The 20,427-nt window shown below is 44.5% G+C and overlaps 1 long non-coding RNA gene across 1 annotated transcript in view; it reads left to right on the top strand.

Annotated features, from left to right (window-relative positions):
- The window catches only part of LOC307225701, a 164,018-nt gene that overhangs the window by 37,636 nt on the left and 105,955 nt on the right, over positions 1-20,427 (top strand). The gene's annotated exons all lie outside the window — the stretch shown is intronic.

Here is a 20,427-nt window from a genome sequence, read left to right on the forward strand (position 1 = left end):
GAAGGGCCTAGGAGCCAAGGTTTCTTCATCCCCCCTAAAATATTTGAGGAGGTTCCCCCCCCCCGTTAATGGGCATTGCCATTCAAATAGTGTCTGAGAGCAGCCACTGCCCAGCGCGCCCCCTTCCCCACCTTGCCTGGGCTGTGGGCAGGGAGTGCTGGCTGGAGGGTCTCGGCAGCCGATTTTATGCCCCCCCCCCCCCGTTGGCATCGGCTGAAAGGCATCCTGACACTGTGCGGTCGGGGAGCTGCAGGGGTTGTAGCAAAGAACGACCATAACAAACACTTGTAGGGTTGGAGCACCCTATAGGGATGTGTTAATCAGTTTGGGACTTCTTAGTTAAGAAGAAATAATAATAATTTATTATTTGTACCCCGCCCATCTGGCTGGGTTTCCCCAGCCACTCTGGGCGGCTTCCATAGAAACCAAAAATACACTAAAATATCACAGATTTAAAACTTCCCTGAACAGGGCTGCCTTAAGATGTCTTCTGAATGTCAGGTAGTTATTTATCGCTTTGACATCTGATGGGAGGGCGTTCCACAGGGCAGGCGCCACCACCGAGAAGGCCCTCTGCCTGGTTCCCTGTAGCTTTGCTTCTCGCAATGAGGGAACCGCCAGAAGGCCCTCGGCGCTGGACCTCAGCGTCCGGGCAGTATATCCTTCAGGTATACTGGGCCGATACTGCTCTCTGTCTTGTCACCAGAGCATTGTGGACTATTTATATTGTTGCATGCCACCCCAACCTCTGAGTGGTGCAAAGTTCCAGGGGTGCTTAGCCAGGATTCGTGTTTCCTTTTGGGAGTGAGGCACAGTGGAGATGGTGGCGTCTTTTATGATATACACAAGTTTAGCCTGGGATGGAGGGGCTCATAACATAAATCACCCATAGCCACAGCCTCGGATTCAAGCAGAGATCTGGCATGGCGCTCTCTCTCTCTCTCTCTCTCTCTCTCTCTCTGCTTATCACTTTGCATCTAAATCACAGACATAGCTGCAAAATTCTGCCCTAAATTCTGGCTTTGACCTTCTCACTCTCTGGGAGATGAGAGAAGGGCCCCACCCATTTGCACCTTAATCCCCCTTAATGACTCAACCCCAAGATTATCACTTTATGATGAAACTAGCCTGGCTTAATACAAGGAATGTACTGATATGCAGATTCCTTTTTTCTAGATGGATCTACCCATCTATTGACTTGAAAAAGGAAGCCCTCTCACCCAGAAGATGGAGAAGGTGTGGTGGCTGTAATGCTGTTGACCCCACCTACTTTAATGGATGGTGTGTGGCTCCAGCACCCAAGAGCAAAGAGGGGACTTGCACAGGAGCTGAAACTGAGTAATAGCAAGGTAAAGGCTAGAGACTCCCTTTGACAGTTTCACCCAAGGACAAGTCTGATCTCATTTAGAGCTCTAAAGCAAAGCATGGAGACGCGTTGCAATAATTCCAGGTCCCTTGGGAGTTTCTCTTTTCAGGCTGAGCAACAGAATATGTTCTTGGCATGAAGACTCAGAGTTTGGAATTGTGCTGCTCATAATCAATCCTAAAAAATAAAATTCAAAGAGTGGTGGGGGTATCCAAAATGAACCCCAAAACAAAAGAGATGGTTTCTCAAGCTACTGACAAAATGAGGAAACAGGCAGGGAAGGAAGGGCTAGTCCACGCAGCTGAGTTTGAGGGATAGCCAAACCGCTGAGCTTTGGAGAGCAAGATTTGCAGCAGAAGTCCCTACTTCTAGATGTCCTACATTGTCACAACATAGAGTTCTCTACCACTGCATCCTTGGGGGAAACCAAATAGTTTATTGATGCTAGTGAAGTTAGTGCTTGATTCACTGTCCAAACAGAAAATGGCGTTCAGCAAGTGCAGATTATAGCGAGCCAGTAAATAACACAAATACAGAACCTAGTAACTAATGTCAAATGAGGACAACCACCTTTCGTCCTACTTTGCTTCAGACCTCAAAAAAAAAAAAAATGTACAACAGTGACATGGCTGCACAGCCTTCTTTTGAAATCCCAGCAGTGACATCTTGCCTTGCTATCAAGAAAGAAACTGTATATCTCTCTTTCAGGTATAACCCACATTTAGGTAATTTGCATTAAAAAGCACAGACATCACCTGTGATGAGTAAGACTAGATCTCACACAGCACATGACACAGTGATCAGAGCATGATACTGGAAGGAAGAACAGCAAAAGAGGCTTGAGCAACAGTCTTCCTCTTTTCTTTTGCTCGGTGCCACAAACTCCACCCACCTGTGGGGAAGGGAGGGTGGATATTGTCAAGCCTCAGGGTGAAGGGGCAGAAGCTATCAGAAGATTTAAATATCCTTATCCTAAGAAGTCACCTTAGGGCATTTGTGATAACAGGCAGGTGTGGAGCAACAGGGCAATAAATTGCTTCTTGCTCTACACTTCCAAACAGACACATCAAAAAAAAAAAAAAAAAAAAAAAAACCCTGCTCCCAAACCCTGAAAATTGCCACTACTATTACTACTATTCATTTAATTTATTAGAACCATGCACACACTAGAGAGGCTTTAACTGCAAAGAACTCATCACTTCTCCAGCTGCATTTCAAGTTGTTGTTGACATCTGTCTGTCACTCATTGGCTGAAAACACTAAAAGGTGGCAGCAGGTAGGCTGGCTAATCTTACAGAAATTGCTTCTAAGGATACTTGCACATTTTGCTTCATAACTTTTATTTTTCTAGAAGGGCTAGGCACATACTTTTTCTTTTTAAAAAATAAATAAAGTTTAGGCTCTGCCCCCCCGCCCGCCCCCCCCCCCCCCGCCAGCTAGTTGTGAGCCTGGTACATCAGTAACCTCAATGTGGTTGCCTCAGCGTTCTGCTGCAATTGAAATGCTCCTTTAGGCTCTTAGCCCACAATGCCTTCAAGGAATTCAGCAGCTGTCTGACTCTTACATACAGATTCACCATCATTTGGCTCCCAACACCAGCTGAAGTATGTCACTTTGCAATCATGAGGACTCACAGGATGATCCATTTTCGTTGTCAAGGTACTGTTTGCAGCACAAGGTTAGATGAGGACAACAGCGCTGACATTACAAAACAATGGAACGCCCTGCTAGGAAATGACAAAATAGGAAGTGGGTGCTCCTAAAATGGTAGCTTGCAGTGTGATGGGTGAAGGAGGAATTATCGTCCTACTTTTAAGAGTATCCCCTCCATGGACCTGGGTTACAGAGAGGCTCAGTGGCCATTGCCAGCACAAATGCAGGGACATGGAGGTTCAGTATCTATTGTATTGCTGTGGCAGCAGGGAACGTACTCAGGGACCAAATGTGACTCTCCAGGCCTCTTTATCTGCCCTCAGAATTCTCCCAGGTGATGCCCCCTTTCTCCACGCCAAACTCCTCTTCAAGGGTGTTACGTACTGAGTTGAATAGGATCCAAACTGCAGCAGTCTGATTGGTCCTAGAACAATAGGATCCAAATTGCAGCAGTCTGATTGGTCCTAGAACAATGCAGCAGTATGATTGGATGGCAGGAACCACCCAGTCATGCTCCAGATATAAGTGAATCCACAACCTGATTGGCTTACAGTAGAATTCCAGAATTAGCCAATCATGTGCAGCCCATTGTGTAAATAATGTATATAAAGCAGATACTTTGAGGGGACTTTCATTCATTCCTCCTCACCACTATGAGCTGAATAAAGAGCATGAAATCCCTTTGCGACTCTGAGTATATTTCAAAGGGTTTGCCCTCTGCCTACATACGTATGCTTTAGAGCACATTTAAAGCATGTTCCGCCCTGGGGGGGGCGGGGGGGAGAAGAAGTACACTACAGCCCTTGTGTGTCTACCCACCACCACCCCCCAGGTGGAATGTGTCCTTGAACTCTGATAATAACATGTGCTTGCCTGGATGAAGGACGGAGACAGGTATGTGAGTTCATGTAGAAATCAGCCCACTGTACAAAGGGAAGTATGAGACAAGTTTATACTAGTACATGGTCAACCCAGTGTCTTTGTGTGGTTGTGCTTCAGGTTTACTGAGCAGGAGAGCAGGTGCAGCGTGACAGCTAAGCAGGGAGGACGGATCTGATCTGGCCCCATAGTTAAGGTCACAGCCTTTCCTGTTCCGGCCACATAATGCCACAGCTGCCCATGCGATGTTCCATTCCTTGTTTGCTTGTTGCATTTTTTACTGCCTTTTTGCCAAGTTACTCAAGGCAATTTACAAATTTAAAACAACTAAAACAAATGATACAAAGGGAGGAACAGACTGCCTGGAGCAATTCCAGAGCTTACCCCTGGCTGGCTGTCTGCTGCCTCCTTCTTCCTTCCCAGAGAGCAGAGGGTGTCCATTTAGTCCTGCTGCAGAGAGGTGGGTAAAAGCAGTCTGACTGACGAAGATCCTGAAGTTGTCTTTGACCGCCTCCCTCGTTTATCTTTTGTTATTATTATTATTTTCAAGTGTGAGGGTAGCAATGACAGGATCCAGAAAGAGAACGCTCCATGTCTACAAATGAAATACAGAATATAATAAATAACTGCAAAACAATTATGGAAATGACACAGAGTATCTCTTACATATATATCTTATTCAAACCTTACATTAGGGTTCTAAATGTACTCTAATCAATTATCCATAGTCCATGGAGACATCACCCTAGTTACACCCTTCATGACCCCCCCCCATTTGTGACATCTTTATCACAAGTTAGCTCCCTGTGGTTTACAAATGTACATCTCAGAAGCACCAGTGCTACTGATAACACCCTAATTAAACTTAAGTGCTACAACATAAGGGGTTTGCCAGTGGTTTAAGCAGAGAAGCTGTAAAACTGAACTGCACTAATATAAATCTGGAGTAATAGTAAAAGGTCCCTGTTTGCTCTTTATATCAGCGAAAGTGAGTGCAAAACAAATAGTCCCGTATCAAGTCATCAGTATCTTTGCCTCAGCACCCTCCAGCAAGTACAGGGCAGGAGTGCAATGGACTTGATAACCTTGGTCCAAAGTTTTCCTCCACAAAGGTATGCAACAGAACAAGCGTTGGGGCACACAGTGAAAGTACCCTGGACTGAACTGCAAAGGCCACACTGTCATAATAAAGTGTTTTCTCTGCTTTGGGGAAATAAAGCTGTTGACTCTTTGGCTCAAATGGTATTGGGTCATGTTTATGCTACAACTTTCAGAGTGGTTTAACAATCCATCCAATTCCATCGGGACTCTGGGAATTGCAGTTCCATGAGGGAAACAGGTTTTCTAATAACTATCGGCACCCTTGAGAAACTACAGTTCCCACAATTTTGGAGAAGAAGCCATTATTGTTTATAGTGGTATGATACTGCTTTAAACTCTCTTTACCTTTACCTTTTAATATCTAAATCTTTGCATGGGATAAATTCAATATATAAGATTATAGAAGAAGAAGCCAACAGGGGGGGAAATGTACCTGAATGTGTGGTGTTCTGGATTTGGTAGATTAATTAGTACTGTGATTGACTGGGACAATTCAGGTCTCCTTCCTGGTCCCCACCCCCACGCCCCATCCTTTGACTGATGTATTTAAATTTTTACAGCTTTGAACTGAAAATGAAATACACACTTTACCTGTCAAGCTGTGTTCTGCTCTCTGCTTTCAAGAAACGGATGTCTTTTCAAAAATTCCTCTAAGAGGAAAATGTATTTTCCTTTAATGAGCTATACTGAAATACTGAATAAATATTGAAGTTTGGTATTTTAAAAATTAATTAGGCACATTCTGCAGCATTTCCATGTTCAGCCTTTCTGGTTGTTTGCATTTTATACATTAGGATTATTTTTTTGACAGTTAAAGTGTATATTTCATTTTCAGTTCAGTTCAGCACCAGCCAGGGCCGTAGCTAGGGGGTGGTGAGGTGAGCCCCTGCCAGGGGCACAGGCAAGGGGGCTGCCGTAAAATCGGCATCAGCCATCGCTCCCTGCCCACAGCCCGGTCAAGGCGGCGAAGGGGGCGCACTTCTGATGGCCTGCCCCATCTCGGCTATTTGCTGTCCATATCAGTTAATATCTTGACCCTCCTCCACAAAAACAGCTGTTTACTTGGCCGTTTTCCTGTGTCCTGAAGACTGAAATTTCAATTCAGTGGCGCAGGGTCAATATATTAACTGATACGCATGAAATTTCAGATACAGTGGTGCCTCGCAAGACGAAGAGAATCCGTTCCGCTATTCTCTTCGTCTAGCGGTTTTTTCGTCTTGCAAAGCAAGCCCATTGACGGCTGAGCGGATTAGCGCTATTAGCGGCTTAGCGGCTTTTAGCGGCTTATCAGCTTAGCGGATAAGCGGTTTAGCGGCTTAGAAAAAGGGGGGGGAAAGGGGAAAAAAGTCGGAAAAACTCGCAAGACATTTCGTCTTGCGAAGCAAGTCCGTAGGGAAATTCGTTTTGCGAAGCGCCTCCAAAACAGAAAACCCTTTCGTCTAGCGGGTTTTCCGTCTTGCGAGGCGTTCGTCTTGCGGGGCACCACTGTATAGCTATCTAATCCCTAGTTTAGTAAGATAAGACCTTTGGAACTGCCCTACTGCCCTTTCATCCACTGGGCTTCCAGTCCTGGAAAGTCAGCCTGTTTGAAGAGCATGAGATTAGGCTAAGTAGATTAGGCCTTGCCTTTGTCCCACCCCCTGCATGCAGCCGATTGGCCAGCTGGCTTGGGGGCGGGGCCAAGGCCAGGCCAGGCGGAATCTACTTGGCCTATTCTCCTGTTCTTCACACAGGCCGACTTTCCTGGCTGCTGAGGAGGCCATTTTAATTTCAGAGAAAGTGTTTAATTTAAAAAGGATCTGCCTATAGAATAACAGTGGTCACAATACATTGAAGACAAATAAATATTTGGGGGACGGGGAGTCCCAGAGCCCAGCGCCAGCATCCCAAAGAGGATCAAATGGGCGGACTGTTGTCCTCCCCTCCTCCAATCTGTTTCTCTCCAGCTGAGCTGGCTCCCTGCCTGTTACCTTACATGCGGGGAAACCCGGGTGGGGTTCCTCTCTGCATCAAGTCTTCAGGCTGTTCCAGATAATACAGAGCATGGTGAAATCACAATAAATAAAACCTCCCCTTCAGTAGTTTCAAGCACTGCTACAGGTTCCACATAATATCCGTACTGCATTGTTTACTGGGACAGCACCTGACCTTTGGAACTCCCCGCCGATTGCAACAAAGCTCATGCCTTTGCCAGACTCTTTTCGGGCACCTGCTAAAAGCATTCTTCTTTCGGCAAGCATACCTAGATGCTTAGGAAGCTGAAGTAATTTTAACCTTAATAGTTTAGCTTTTGAATGTTTTAAAGTAGGATTGATAATTTTTCTTGATTTTACTGCTGTGGTGTTTTTTTTTTGTTTTTTTTTTGTTTCAGTAAACCACTTTGCAGGTTTTTAAACATAAATTTTATTAAATAAACAATAAATATAAATAAAATAACACAAACCAAAACACAATCCATCCTGTAGATTTTACAGTCGCCTGCTTGTTATCAGAGGCCCAGAATCCACATTCCTTTGTAAGAAAATATGAAATAACGTAAAACTATTGTAGGCAAAAATAAAAATAAAAAATCAATGTGGGGGGGGGGGGGGAAACGACACAAGAAATTTTCCACACTGGATACCACCTGACCTTCCTACGCCTCTGCATATAGGGCTGCAATGCTGTGCACAATTTCCTGTGAATATGCCCCATTTAATACCACAGGACTTTCTTTTGAGTAGGCACACATAGGATTGTGCTATGATTAACTGATAATATCAGAGTTTGAAGCTATATTTCTAAGCATGCTTACTTGGGAGTGAACCCGGTAACATAACACTCCAGTAAATAAGTACTACAACACACTGATTTGCAAACCTGATAGAGAAAGCACTTAAGGAGGCCAAAGAAAATAGTGTTATGTAAGTAACCTGTTTACAGCTGTTTGGATACAAATGGATTAAAATGCTGCTGAGTCAATCATCTCACCCTGAGAAAGGGTGAAAATGCCTTGTGATATAAATCTGTTGAACTTCAAGCAGAGCAATTTCAATATACTGTATACATATATATATAGATGCCCAAGCATGTATATATATCTGTAATTTCACCATACTATAGGAATGTTATGCTAGTTGAGACGAAGCTTTAAAACAATTGTTTTGTTAAAAAGAAAAATCCCTATCATTTTTTGGGTAGTCGTAGCAGCAACAAATATATTCATTCCTACTTAGACACATTTGCATTTTTAAAAAAGGACATGCATAGCTTTTACATTTTACATTTCTTGAGGCTAATATTTCTTACACCATATGCATTTCTCTGGAAACACCTGGGTTGGTTTTTTCCTTTCAGTGAGTAATCATACTACAGGTGAGCAAGCACAGATATCATATTCTATGCCTTGCTTTTCCTTTTATCTTGACTTTAAAGGGTTTCGTATAGATTTGCTTTAAGGTTGAGCTAAGATGTCCCTTCATGTTAAGTGTCTGTCTGCAGTTACTCCCAAGGGGAGCCATACTAGGCCATAAATAGATATACGGTATTCACAAAGTTGCTCAGGGTGAGAATAGAATGGTGCCATCATCACCAGGGATTGTCACAGGTACTGTAGAATACAGGCCCATGGAAGCTGTGGCCCTTCAGGTGTTCTTGGACTCCCATCAACCCCATTGAAGGCCAATGGTCTGAATGGTAGTTGTGGAAGTTGCAAGGGGGAAGAGTGTGTTGCGTGCACGTCTTGCTTTGGATAGCCCATAAGTATCTGGTTGGCCCTCTGAGAAGATGGGCCGCTGGCCTGATCTAGCAGGCTCTTCTTATGTTCTTACGATCATGAATGATGCCAAACTTTGTGCGAACACCCGATCGGCGTAGCCCACAGCAGCAGCCCTGAACTCCTGAGCTCAAGCAATCCGCCAGTTGCTGAGCCAGGTAAAGTCCCTTAGCAGTTAGCTGAAGAGGTGCAGGCATTTTTTCTACAGGGAGGGCCATCACCTACAGGGAGTGCAAAGCACAGACCCTCATTTTCTAAAAGAAAGGGGAGAGAATGCTTCTTAATAGCCTTAAAAGGCCTGGCATGCAAGTCTCTCTTCATGCTTATATAAAACCATCTGAGAAGTTGGATACCAGCTTTTTTTTGGGGGGGGGGGCGATTGTTGTAAGAATTCTAAGTTGTCATAAATAAGTTGAATATTCATCAGTGCACAAGGTAAACACCCACACATAAGAATATAAACCACATGTACATGAAAGCAATCCCGAAGCCATCTTGCTCTTAATGACCCTAAAGGAAATATATTGGAAAAACCTCTCCCACTGGTTCTTTTGAATTACAAATCCTTCAAATCCTGTCAAACAGGGATGTTTTGTGTATGAACAGGGTAGGCCTGTGAACTGGATTCAAGAACTAAGGCATTTCCCAGCCTGGCCAAGCTGGGGCAATCAGCAAGCCTTATCAGATATCTTGACAGACAGGAGACAAGCTACACTGTCAAATTTCTGTTGTAGACCATCTCTTTCTGTGATACTTTTGGATGGTCTTTGGCTAAGGGTTGGGCAACATCTAAAGTCTTTAAAAGCTGATACACACCTTTGTTCTGGGTCCTCCTCATCTCCTTGCAAGGGGTATGTGTGTGAACTCTGTTCCAACAGACAAATAAACGTCAGCCTTACTTATGTATGTGTTTGCCTTGTACATTGATGAACATTTATTTTTTATATATAAGACCTTAGAATTCCTATAACAGGGAATAGGACTGTAAAAGCCAACCCCATCTTTTTTGTACAACAAGGAACAATGGGACCTGTAGCCCAGCAAACATATGGAGAGCCACGGGATCATCCCCGTGCTATAAAATGTACCCAGGGACATCTTAACTGCGCTGTCACTTGATGTGGAAAAGGCTGGTAGCCATCCCAAGAACTGTGCATGAAACTGATGCTTTTGCTTTGAGTGGTGCCATTCACACTGAGACCAAACACAATGACCCAAATACTGCTTCTATCTTGACAAGCGCCTTATGCAACATCATGGCTTGCATGCTTCTACGTCCACACTGGGAAGGGGGAAACGGCAGAAATTCTACCAAATTTTATATTGCAGTCTTCTGTTATGCTGAGATGAATAGGGCCAGTGGGGAAATGGCATTTTAAGGAGAACTGTCTCCATTTGCAGACTCTGTGGATTTAAGCCCTCTTGGGAGTGCTTAGTTCTCGAACAGAGGACTGCTTGTTGCATGGTTACATTTTAATCTCCCCAGCTCCCTTCTGAGTAGCTTTGTTGCATTTTCAAGATTTTCTTTCTTTCTTTCTTTTCTTTTGAAGTTGCTGTTATTTTCAAAAAGCCACAGTAGATTTCTGTCCAGTTTCAGATCAGTAAAGGGTTTGACATAAAAGAAAGGAGTGTGTTTCTTTGCATTTTTCCCCACCAGGCTTTCTTGTGATGAGCTGAGATGGATAGTGGCCAGAGGAGATGTGAATTCCCCCTTGATGATAACAGATATTTTATTTGCTGCAAACATCAGAAGGAGTCATTTGGCTTAGCTGAGGTGGCTGTGAAACTTCACAGCTAGCTTTGCCCATCTGAATTATGGCTTTGGGAAAAGTAGTCATGAGAGCTATTAGCCAGGTATTAGCTCAGCAGCATTTCTCAAAAAGGAACTATCTTTTTGTTTTGTTTTTTGTTCCATTTAACTTAGCAGCATGGCTATATTTAATGACACTCATTCAGCCACTTTGCTCCTGGAACACTCTTCAACTTAGTATGGTAGGTTTGATGTGCATTATACAAGGCAAATCCCAGCTATGGAATTATGCTGGAGCTGTGTATAGTAGCTACTCACACAGCCACAACTGACAGTCTTTGTGTCTTGCCTACATAATGGGTGTTAAGAGCTTTAGCTTTCTAAGTATAATTAAAGCACTTTCACACTTGAATTTATTGCAGGCATAACATACCACAATTGAGAGCAGTTAGTGATATATGGAAGGGCAGATGGAGGAATAAGAAATTAAAAACACACGCACACGTGTTCAGGTGAAACATTAGTTGAAGGCTTAATATTTCAGCTGCTTTGCAAAGGATTACTGTTCTACAGGCTGAGTTGCAGGGCAGAGGACAGTACATATCAAAATATTAACCTTTTTGCTGAGCAAGTATATTTTAAAGATGTGGGATGAGGGGGCAGTCAATAACAATGGTTAGGAAATGAAAAAAGCCAACTCCTAGTCTCTGGCGGGCCACAGGTTCCCCATATTAACTTAAGGCAAGTTAGTATTTTTAAACCCTGTACTGCAAATGGGAAGTCAGAGGCTGGGTTGCCAAAAGTCAGCTACTGAGTTTATGGCAGAGAAGAGATATGAATACCTCCTTGTTCGCACCACAGTCTTTTCCCCCAATATGCTACACCAGCTTTGTGTTCTGTATTGTGTTATACTAGTGCAAATTGCATGGGTCATTGACATCCTATTACTGAAAATACAGTGCTTGGGTAATAAGAGTTCAGTAGTCAGAAGAGGTATACTCTTTCAGATACCTGTTTACCACCTTAGTCAGAACTAGGCTTATATGTGTCCCAACAGAGTGTGGAGTAAGTGATAAAAGGCAATGAAGTGGTGTCTTTTTTTTTGGGGGGGGGGACATTATCAGGGCAGGAGTGAAGCTAAGTAGACACTAACTGCTCTATGAGCAGACTTCCAGCTTGCCGGAGATACTTTGCTGTTTACAAGAATTCCTTACCAACCAGAGCAAGTTAGAATTAAGGTACAGTGTTATGAAGCACCCCTAAAAATATCCAGCTTTTGCAAGCGTAGCCAGCACCAGAGAAGCGTGATTTGATTTTGACATGGAGACCTCAAGAGAGACTTCATTACAGGAAGCCATGTTCCAAGCAAGCATCAGCACCTGATAGATGGTTTCTGTTACTCTAAATGTCTTCCCTCCCTCCTGTAGCATTTGTAAATGTAAAAGAAACAAAAGTGCACCAGAAACTTTCTAAGGAGTGTTCAACAAAGATGTGATCACCTAGGGGTGAGGGCCTTCTTGTTCACCCCTCCTTACAATCACCAATCATGCTGTTTTCTGTGGCCTGAGGCTCCTTTCTGGGGAGCTCAAAAGATATGTTAATCTCTTTTCCCCATCTCACCTGGACAGCAGAATAACACACATTTCTAGAAGGTATTTCGCAAACATTTTAGATAGGCTTTTCCTGGCTGGCACCTTTTTTTACTTTTAAGTCCTCTCACTGACAATAAGATGTGATTTTCAGTCTTTTTTATGTTTTAAGCCCAATTTAAGCATAAAAAATAATGCTTTTCACCCTGCCAACTAGGAATCTTTGGCTTACCAAGAGACCTCTCCTCTCTGCCCAGAAACTTTTCTGTGGACTCCCACCCCACTCCATTTTCCATCCCTTTTGTTGCTAAAGATGTACCCACTGAACCCCAACCACACAGAAGAAGACTATATAGAAGGGTCTAGACAGAAGACTATATAGAAGGGTCTGGTGACTTCTGTTTCAGTGTATCTGAAGAAGTGTGCATGCACACGAAAGCTCATACCAAGAACTAACTTAGTTGGTCTTCAAGGTGCTACTGGAAGGAATTTTTTTATTTTGTTTTGACTATGGCAGACCAACACGGCTACCTATCTGTACACAGAAGAAGGACAAGTCTGGAATCTTCCTTCATCCCCACTTCCTGCTCCTCCTCCTTCCTGTTATCATCTCTTCCCCCTTAGATGTCTCAACTCCCAATCTAAGATACCCAATTCCTCACAATCCACAGTAACCCTCTGCAAAAACAGACCTTTACGTTTAGCCATTGCCCCAAACTCCCCCACCTGCTTTCCTCTCATTTTTACCAAAGTCCACTACCCCAACCTCCCTAATTCCTCTTACATTCCCTTTCTCTTTCTAAAAGCAAGCAGCTCTAACCAGCGCCCATTTTTCTCTCTGAACGCACACGAGGTTTTCCCTCAGAAATCCCAGACATGTTTTAAGAACAACTCTTGCATTGGTTTTAAACTCTTCTAAACTCCACCTCATAATACGGTGTTGCTTATAACGGTCTGCACGTTTAGTAAATTCACTAATTCCCTCTTGACATAATAAATTTTATGTTTGTCTCAGCTGCCTGTGATAACTCTTGGGGCGCCAAACTCTGTGTACAGCTCTGGCTACCTCACCTCAAGTTGGCCCTGTGAGAACAGTCTGGGGTTGTTTCTGGATCCAACTTGGTCACTGGGAGGCAAAGTTGCCGCGGTGGCTGGAAGCTCCTTTTGGGATCTGTGCCTGGTATGCACAACTCTGACCATTTCTGGACCTAGGAGAGCTTGGTCACATTAGTTCAGGCATTGGTGACTTTCGAACATGGATTACTACAATGCACTACTGTATGTGGGGCTTCCCTTGAGCTGGATCCAAAAATGTTGCAGATAGTGTTGAATGCTGCAGCACAGTTGTTGACAGGAATGTGACCTTGTCCGCTGAGAGATTTCCACAAGTTACGGATTTACCAATTCAGGGTGTTCCTACTGGTCTATAAAGCCCAGAACAACTTGGGACCAGTTTATTTTGTAGGATCGCTTTACTCCAAATGTGTCCACATAACCGCTTTGATTTGTAGAACTGGCACCGTTACAGATACTAGTCATTCCACACTTGTAAGAAATTGTTCTTCTTGTCTAGCAACACTACATTTTAGGACTCCCTGTATATTGACATCAGACCACTGACTTCAATGTCCTCTTTTCAGTGCCTGCTATAACATTTTTGTTTAGGCAAGCCTACCCAAGCTTGTAGATGTTGATGCCTTTTAATCTCTTATTGTTTATTTTAATCATTTTAATATTATTTTGGGACGCAGGTGGCGCTGTGGGTTAAAGCCTCAGCGCCTAGGACTTGCCGATCGAAAGGTCGGCGGTTCGAATCCCTGCGGCGGGGTGCGCTCCCGCTGCTCGGTCCCAGCGCCTGCCAACCTAGCAGTTCGAAAGCACCTCCGGGTGCAAGTAGATAAATAGGGACCGCTTACCAGCGGGAAGGTAAACGGCGTTTCCGTGTGCGGCTCTGGCTCGCCAGATGCAGCTTTGTCACGCTGGCCACGTGACCCGGAAGTGTCTCCGAACAGCGCTGGCCCCTGGCCTCTTAAGTGAGATGGGCGCACAACCCCAGAGTCTGTCAAGACTGGCCCGTACGGGCAGGGGTACCTTTACCTTTACCTTTATTATTATTTTAAATTGTTGTTAACTTTTTTTTTAAAGTATTTCTTGTAAACTGCTTAGAGATTTTACTGCACTCAAGTGGTGCATACATTTTGTTATACAATAAATGAATGAATCTCTAGTGCAAATCACCAAGAGACCTAGGATCCTAGTCTACATTCTGCCTACCTCTGCACAGAAGTGAGAAGCTGTGAAAAGGAAGACCAGGCAGACCAGTTGGAGGATTGGGTTGAGGGTAGGAAACGTGTGGGAAATAAGTCACTGAAAGTAAAACCTGGAATGCTCCCTCAAGGCAATTCCTGCCATTTTCATCTTGTTTAATAATAATAATAATAATAATAATAATAATAATAATTTATTATTTATACCCCGCCCATCTGGCTGGGCCTCCCCAGCCACTCTGAGCAGCTTCCATAAAAACCAAAAATACAATAAAATATCACACATTAAAAACTTCCTTAAACAGGGCTGCCTTAAGATGTCTTCTGAATGTCAGGTAGTTGTTTATCGCTTTGACATCTGCTGGAAGGGCGTTCCACAGGGCGGGCGCCACTACCGAGAAGGCCCTCTGCCTGGTTCCCTGTAGCTTTGCTTCTCGCAATGAGGGAACCGCCAGAAGGCCCTCGGCGCTGGACCTCAGCATCCGGGCAGAACGATGGGGGTGGAGACGCTCCTTCAGGTATCCTGGACCGAGGCCGTTTAGGGCTTTAAAGGTCAGCACCAACACTTTGAATTGTGCTTGGAAACGTACTGGGAGCCAATGTAGGTCTTTCAAGACCGGTGTTATATGGTCTCAGCGGCTGCCCCCAGTCACCAGTCTAGCTGCCGCATTCTGGATTAGTTGTAGTTTCCGAGTCACCTTCAAAGGTAGCCCCACATAGAGTGCATTGCAGTAGTCCAAGCGGGAGATAACCAGAGCATGCACCACTCTGGCGAGACAGTCCGCAGGCAGATAGGGTCTCAGCCTACGTACCAGATGGAGCTGGTAAACAAGGATTGTATTTGTGAAGGGAAGTCAATAAAGAGACATTTATTTGAGACTGAATGTTTACCTGAGGGAGACTTATCTTGGCCAAGCTCAGAACACTTCAGGGAGGTGATAAAACGAAGGGATACCTTTCTCTTTCTCGCTGAACTTTCCCACCCCCTGCAAGTCCAACAAGCCTTTGGTGTAGAAGAAACTACAAGGATGACTCACCAAAAGCTGTTTGAGGAGAACCATGTGCTTCACATTGTGACTGGCAACATTGCGGAGTCAATGGAATGACAGCAACACGCTTTTTCTTTAAGCGCTGGCAACACAGCCACCATGCATAACAAGATGCCTACAGCCAATTTTGTTGTGAGTCAATGTCATACGCCCTAGAAGAAATATGTGGGGAATGTGCGTTAGCACCTGAAGTGTGCAGCAGCTCCACCCTGGAGGCAGAACCATGACTACTGTTGTCTGTGAAGTAAGAAGAAAAGGAGTCAACAAGCAGAAGGTCAACAAGGTAATCCTATTTTGGCCATTCAATAACCATGGCCCAATGGGAAAATTTATGGAAGATCAATTGGAAATTCACAAACTGTTACACGATTAGAGAGAACTTTCTAAAAATGCAACATCGATGGTATCTAACACCATGGAAACTTTCAAAAATGTATAAAAATGTGTCAAGTAATTGTTGGAGATGCGGGGACTCAGGAACATTCTACCATATGTGGTGGACATGTAGAAAAATACAGGTATTCTGGGAGAGTATACATGCAGAACTGCAAAAAATGCTAATGATCTCTTTCAATAAAAAAACAGAGGCCTACCTCCTGGGAATAACAGATTTGGATATTCCACAAAAGAGGAAGGGTATCTTTTTATATGCAACGGTGGCAGCAAGAGTTTTGATCGCAGCAAAATGGAAGAGTAATGAAATCCCCTCTATACAAGATTGGATCCAAAAGCTGACAGAATATGCCGAATTAGATGGTTTATCAGAAAAAATAAAGAATAAATCAAAACAGGAATTTGTTTCTAAATGGGAGGTTTTCAAAGAATATCTGAAAAATAAATATAGTAGTTTAAATTCTGTTGCAGCATTCGAGGAACTTCAGTAATAGTTGCTAGGTAGATAGAAGAAATTGGGACGCAGGTGGCGCTGTGGGTTAAAGCCTCAGCGCCTAGGACTTGCCGATCGAAAGGTCGGCGGTTCGAATCCCTGCTGCGGGGTGCGCTCCCGCTGCTCGGTCCCAGCGCCTGCCAACCTAGCAGTTCGAAAGCACCTCCGGGTGCAAGTAGATAAATAGGGACCGCTTACCAGCGGGAAGGTAAACGGCGTTTCCGTGTGCGGCTCTGGCTCTGGCCAGAGCAGCGATGTCACGCTGGCCACGTGACCCGGATGTGTCTCCGGACAGCGCTGGCCCCTGGCCTCTTAAGTGAGATGGGCGCACAACCCCAGAGTCTGTCAAGACTGGCCCGTACGGGCAGGGGTACCTTTACCTTTACCCTTTAGATAGAAGAAATTAGATTTATTGAGAATAAGTTTAATTATGAAAAAAATGTGTATTGGCAATAAGTAATATGAATTTGAAATATGGAATAGACGGGAAGTTGGGTCTTTAGTGTTAAGACCAATAGATGCTTTATTGTTTGCCAAGAAAATTATGTGTCTATGGTTATTTTTGTAATTTGTGTGTAATTTGGTATTTGTGTTTTTTTTGTGTGTTTTTTTTCTTGTTGTATAAATAAATATTATTTGAGGGGGGGGGGACAAAAAAACCCCAAGGTAATCCTAGGCTACCACCCTGAAGACTGCAAACAAGCGGCGTGTCCAGTCCTAAACAGTTTTATTCAAAATTAGCATCAGGAAACCTTTCGCCCTCTAAATGTGGCTGAGCTACAAAGCCCATCAGTCTCAGTAAACATGGTCAATGGTCAGGGATGATAGTACTTGTAGTTTATCAACATCTGGTGGGCAAAAAGTTCCCCACACCTGCTCCAAATTAAATCCCACTGTAGTCAAGAGTTAGGATTGCAACCTGTTTCTTCTTTGGTAATAGCTGCTCTGCTTACTTTTTGACAATCCCCTGAGGATTTTTTGAAGACGAAATTTGCATAGCAACACCAGGTGGTGTTTATAGGCTGCATGGAGGGTAAGCTTAAGCTAGATGGCAGAGTATGCGAGGAACCCCTTCTGCACACCTAAAGGACTCCTGATAATGTCCCAAGAGGTTATAAGTGGATTAAAGAGCAAACTACTGTTCATAAAGTTGTGATGCAATGTGTTTTTGTGTGTTTTTTAAAGCTTGTGCGGAGTATTTTCCATTAAACTGAAGCACAATAATCTTCCTTTAATACCGTAATCTTTTGATCTTTTGATTTCTCGATAGCCACATCAAACAACCAAATGAAAAAGGTTGTTCTCACTGGTGAAAATGTTGCCTTTGTGCCACATAAATGCAAAGCATCTCCCCTTTCAGCCCCTCTTGGCAGAAAGAATGTCCAAAAATGGTTATGCTAGGTCGTTAACAAAAGAAAACAGCAACAGTGTGTGGTTAATAGGATTATTTCTTTCAAGTAAAGGGTTGAACAACATGGTTGTCAACATGGTGTCTTCCAGATGTTGCTGGACTACAACTCCTATCATCCATAACTTTTGATCCTTCTGGCTGGAGCTGATGGGATGTGGAATCCAACAGCATCTGGAGGGCCACAAATTTCACAAATGTGCACTGTAGTCCACAGTATATGTGGGCCATAATTAATTTGGTAGACTCTAACGTGCCACGAGATTTACTTCTTGATTTTGCTGAAACCACTACAAATAGGAACTGACTCATGTTAGTGTGTTTTGTGCTATGCTCAGCAGTGGCTACTTCCTGTTACAAAGTGTTCAGTTTGCATGGAAGCCTGCAGTTCTCACATGCAATCCTAACACTCAGTTCTAGGGATTTTTCCACAGCGCAGGCTGGATGTGCTCTGAAAGATGGCACCCCAAGTGTCGACAGGAAGATCAATCCCAAGTAAATTTATTATATCAAAAAGGGAATTAGATGTAGAACAGAATCAACTGGAGAGTTTAAACAGAGCAAGCCAACTCTTTTAAAATCATGTCTGAGAACAGGTAGGAAAACTAGTATGGGGTCAGGAAGAAAAGGTGGGGAGAGGAATGTAATTTGGAAACAATTATATTTCACACAACTAGCAAAATTTATGATGGGCTGGATGGGCTTCCCTGGGGAGGGCCTTCCCCAAGTACCCTTTGCCATGACTGAAAAGGCCCTGATTTCTGTGCCCAGCCATGCCCTTTTCAGGATACTCCATTCCAACTACCAGAGCCCCAGTTCTGCAATGGCACAAAGGTTTTTCTGCAAAGTACCATATTTTTCGCTCTATAACACGCACCCAACCATAACTCGCACATAGTTTTTAGAGGAGGAAAACAAGAAAAAAAAATATTCTAAACGAAACAGTGGATGTATAATTTTTGTGGTTCATGCTGTGGCCACAGACATGCGATCTGACGGTGAGTTTGGGGTAGCCCAATGCAAAAATCCTGAGGATCCATGTGGATCCATGCTTTGTAACCACGTTTTTGCACCACTGCAGCCCCAGGCAACAGTGGGTGCGTGATTTTTTTGGTGCAAGCTGTAGCCGTGGACATGCTATGTGATCTGATGGTGTATTTGGGGTGACCCAGTGCAAAAATCCTGAGGATCCATGTGGATCTGTGCTTTGTAACCAGGCTCTCTGTCCCTCTCTTCTCCCCACTCAGTGGCTCTTCTCCCGCTTTGATGTTTCAAAGCGAGCAAAACGAGCCACGGAGGAGGGAAGGAAGGGGAACCATGGATCCTCTGCTCACGACTGCAGCAGATCCCCCCGCTTTCCGTAGGCATTCGCTTCATAACACGCACAGACATTTCCCCTACTTTCTAGGAGGAAAAAAGTGAGTGTTATGGAGCAAAAAATACGGTAGTTCTGCAAATCTGGAGTTTCCCCCCCAACATGTCCTCCTATTTTGCATTCGCCCCGTTTGGGATACCTAGCCATCACAACAGATTTCGAATGCAGTGGTACCTCGGGTTAATTCGTTCCGGAGCTCCGTTCTTGACCTGAAACTGTTCTTAACCTGAAGCACCACTTTAGCTAATGGGGCCTCCCGCTGCTGCTGCGCCGCCGGAGCACAATTTCTGTTCTCATCCTGAGGTAAAGTTCTTAACCCGAGGTACTATTTCTGGGTTAGTGGAGTCTGTAACCTGAAGCGTATGTAACCTGAGGTACCACCGTACACACAGTGCTTTTTTCTGGGGGGTACGCATACCCCTAAACATTTTGTGAATTTAAGATTGGCCTCATTGAGGGGCAGTATTTCAGTATGATAGAAAAAGGAGAGTATCCCTAAACATTTCTTTAGTAAAAAAAAGTGTGCGCGTCTGTATTTTAGAATTACGTTTCCCCAGAGCACATTTTATGGAGGTTATAGTTGGAAACGTTAGGACTTTCTAGTGTCGCGCCCAGGCTGCCATCTTCTGCTCACTTCGCTGGCAGCAAACCCTACGGAATTTAGTGAGGTCTACTCTCGAGTAGACAAGTGCCTTTGGACATAGCAGGACTTGCACCTGGACCGTTCGGTGTTTTTTTTTTTATTTTTAAACGCAACCCCCAAGCACGATCACAAAGCACCATTGAAAGCTGAGAGGTTTAAAAATATATTTGGTTCAGGGCCGAATCACACCCTACAAGCAATCTTGTGGCGTCCCCTGAGGGGATTTGCGGGAATCCCAGCCGCTTCCAGGAAACTCAGAGCCCACGAGGGTGCAGAGGGGAGGAATTTCCCTTCGCGCTCCAGCTTCGCTTTCCATTCCCCTCAGACGCCTCAGCAAATTCCGCCCGCGAGCTGAGGAGAATCGAAAGCGTAGACCAGGCGGCCGCTTGCTGCGCATGCGCGTAAATCCTTTTTTCTCTCTCTCTCTCGTCTCCCGCAACCTTCGCCATCCGCGTCGAGCGCCGCCTCACGCCCGCCCTCCTTCCCTCCAGCCCTTCGCCCGCTAAGCCCACCGCGCCGCCCAATCGGAGGGACGCAAAGCGGAGCGCGAGCCCCTGTGACGTCAATTCCTGAATCCAGCGGAGGACGAGGGGAGAACGCGCGCACCCGCGCGCGCGCGCTGCTCGTCGTGCGACGTCTCCGGCACTCCACCAACCCCACGCGGCCCTCCGCTGCCTAGGGTTGCGGAACCAATTGACGGAGACGCC

This window comes from Podarcis cretensis, assembly GCF_951804945.1.
Source record: "Podarcis cretensis genome assembly, chromosome: 10".
Taxonomy (NCBI): domain Eukaryota; kingdom Metazoa; phylum Chordata; class Lepidosauria; order Squamata; family Lacertidae; genus Podarcis; species Podarcis cretensis.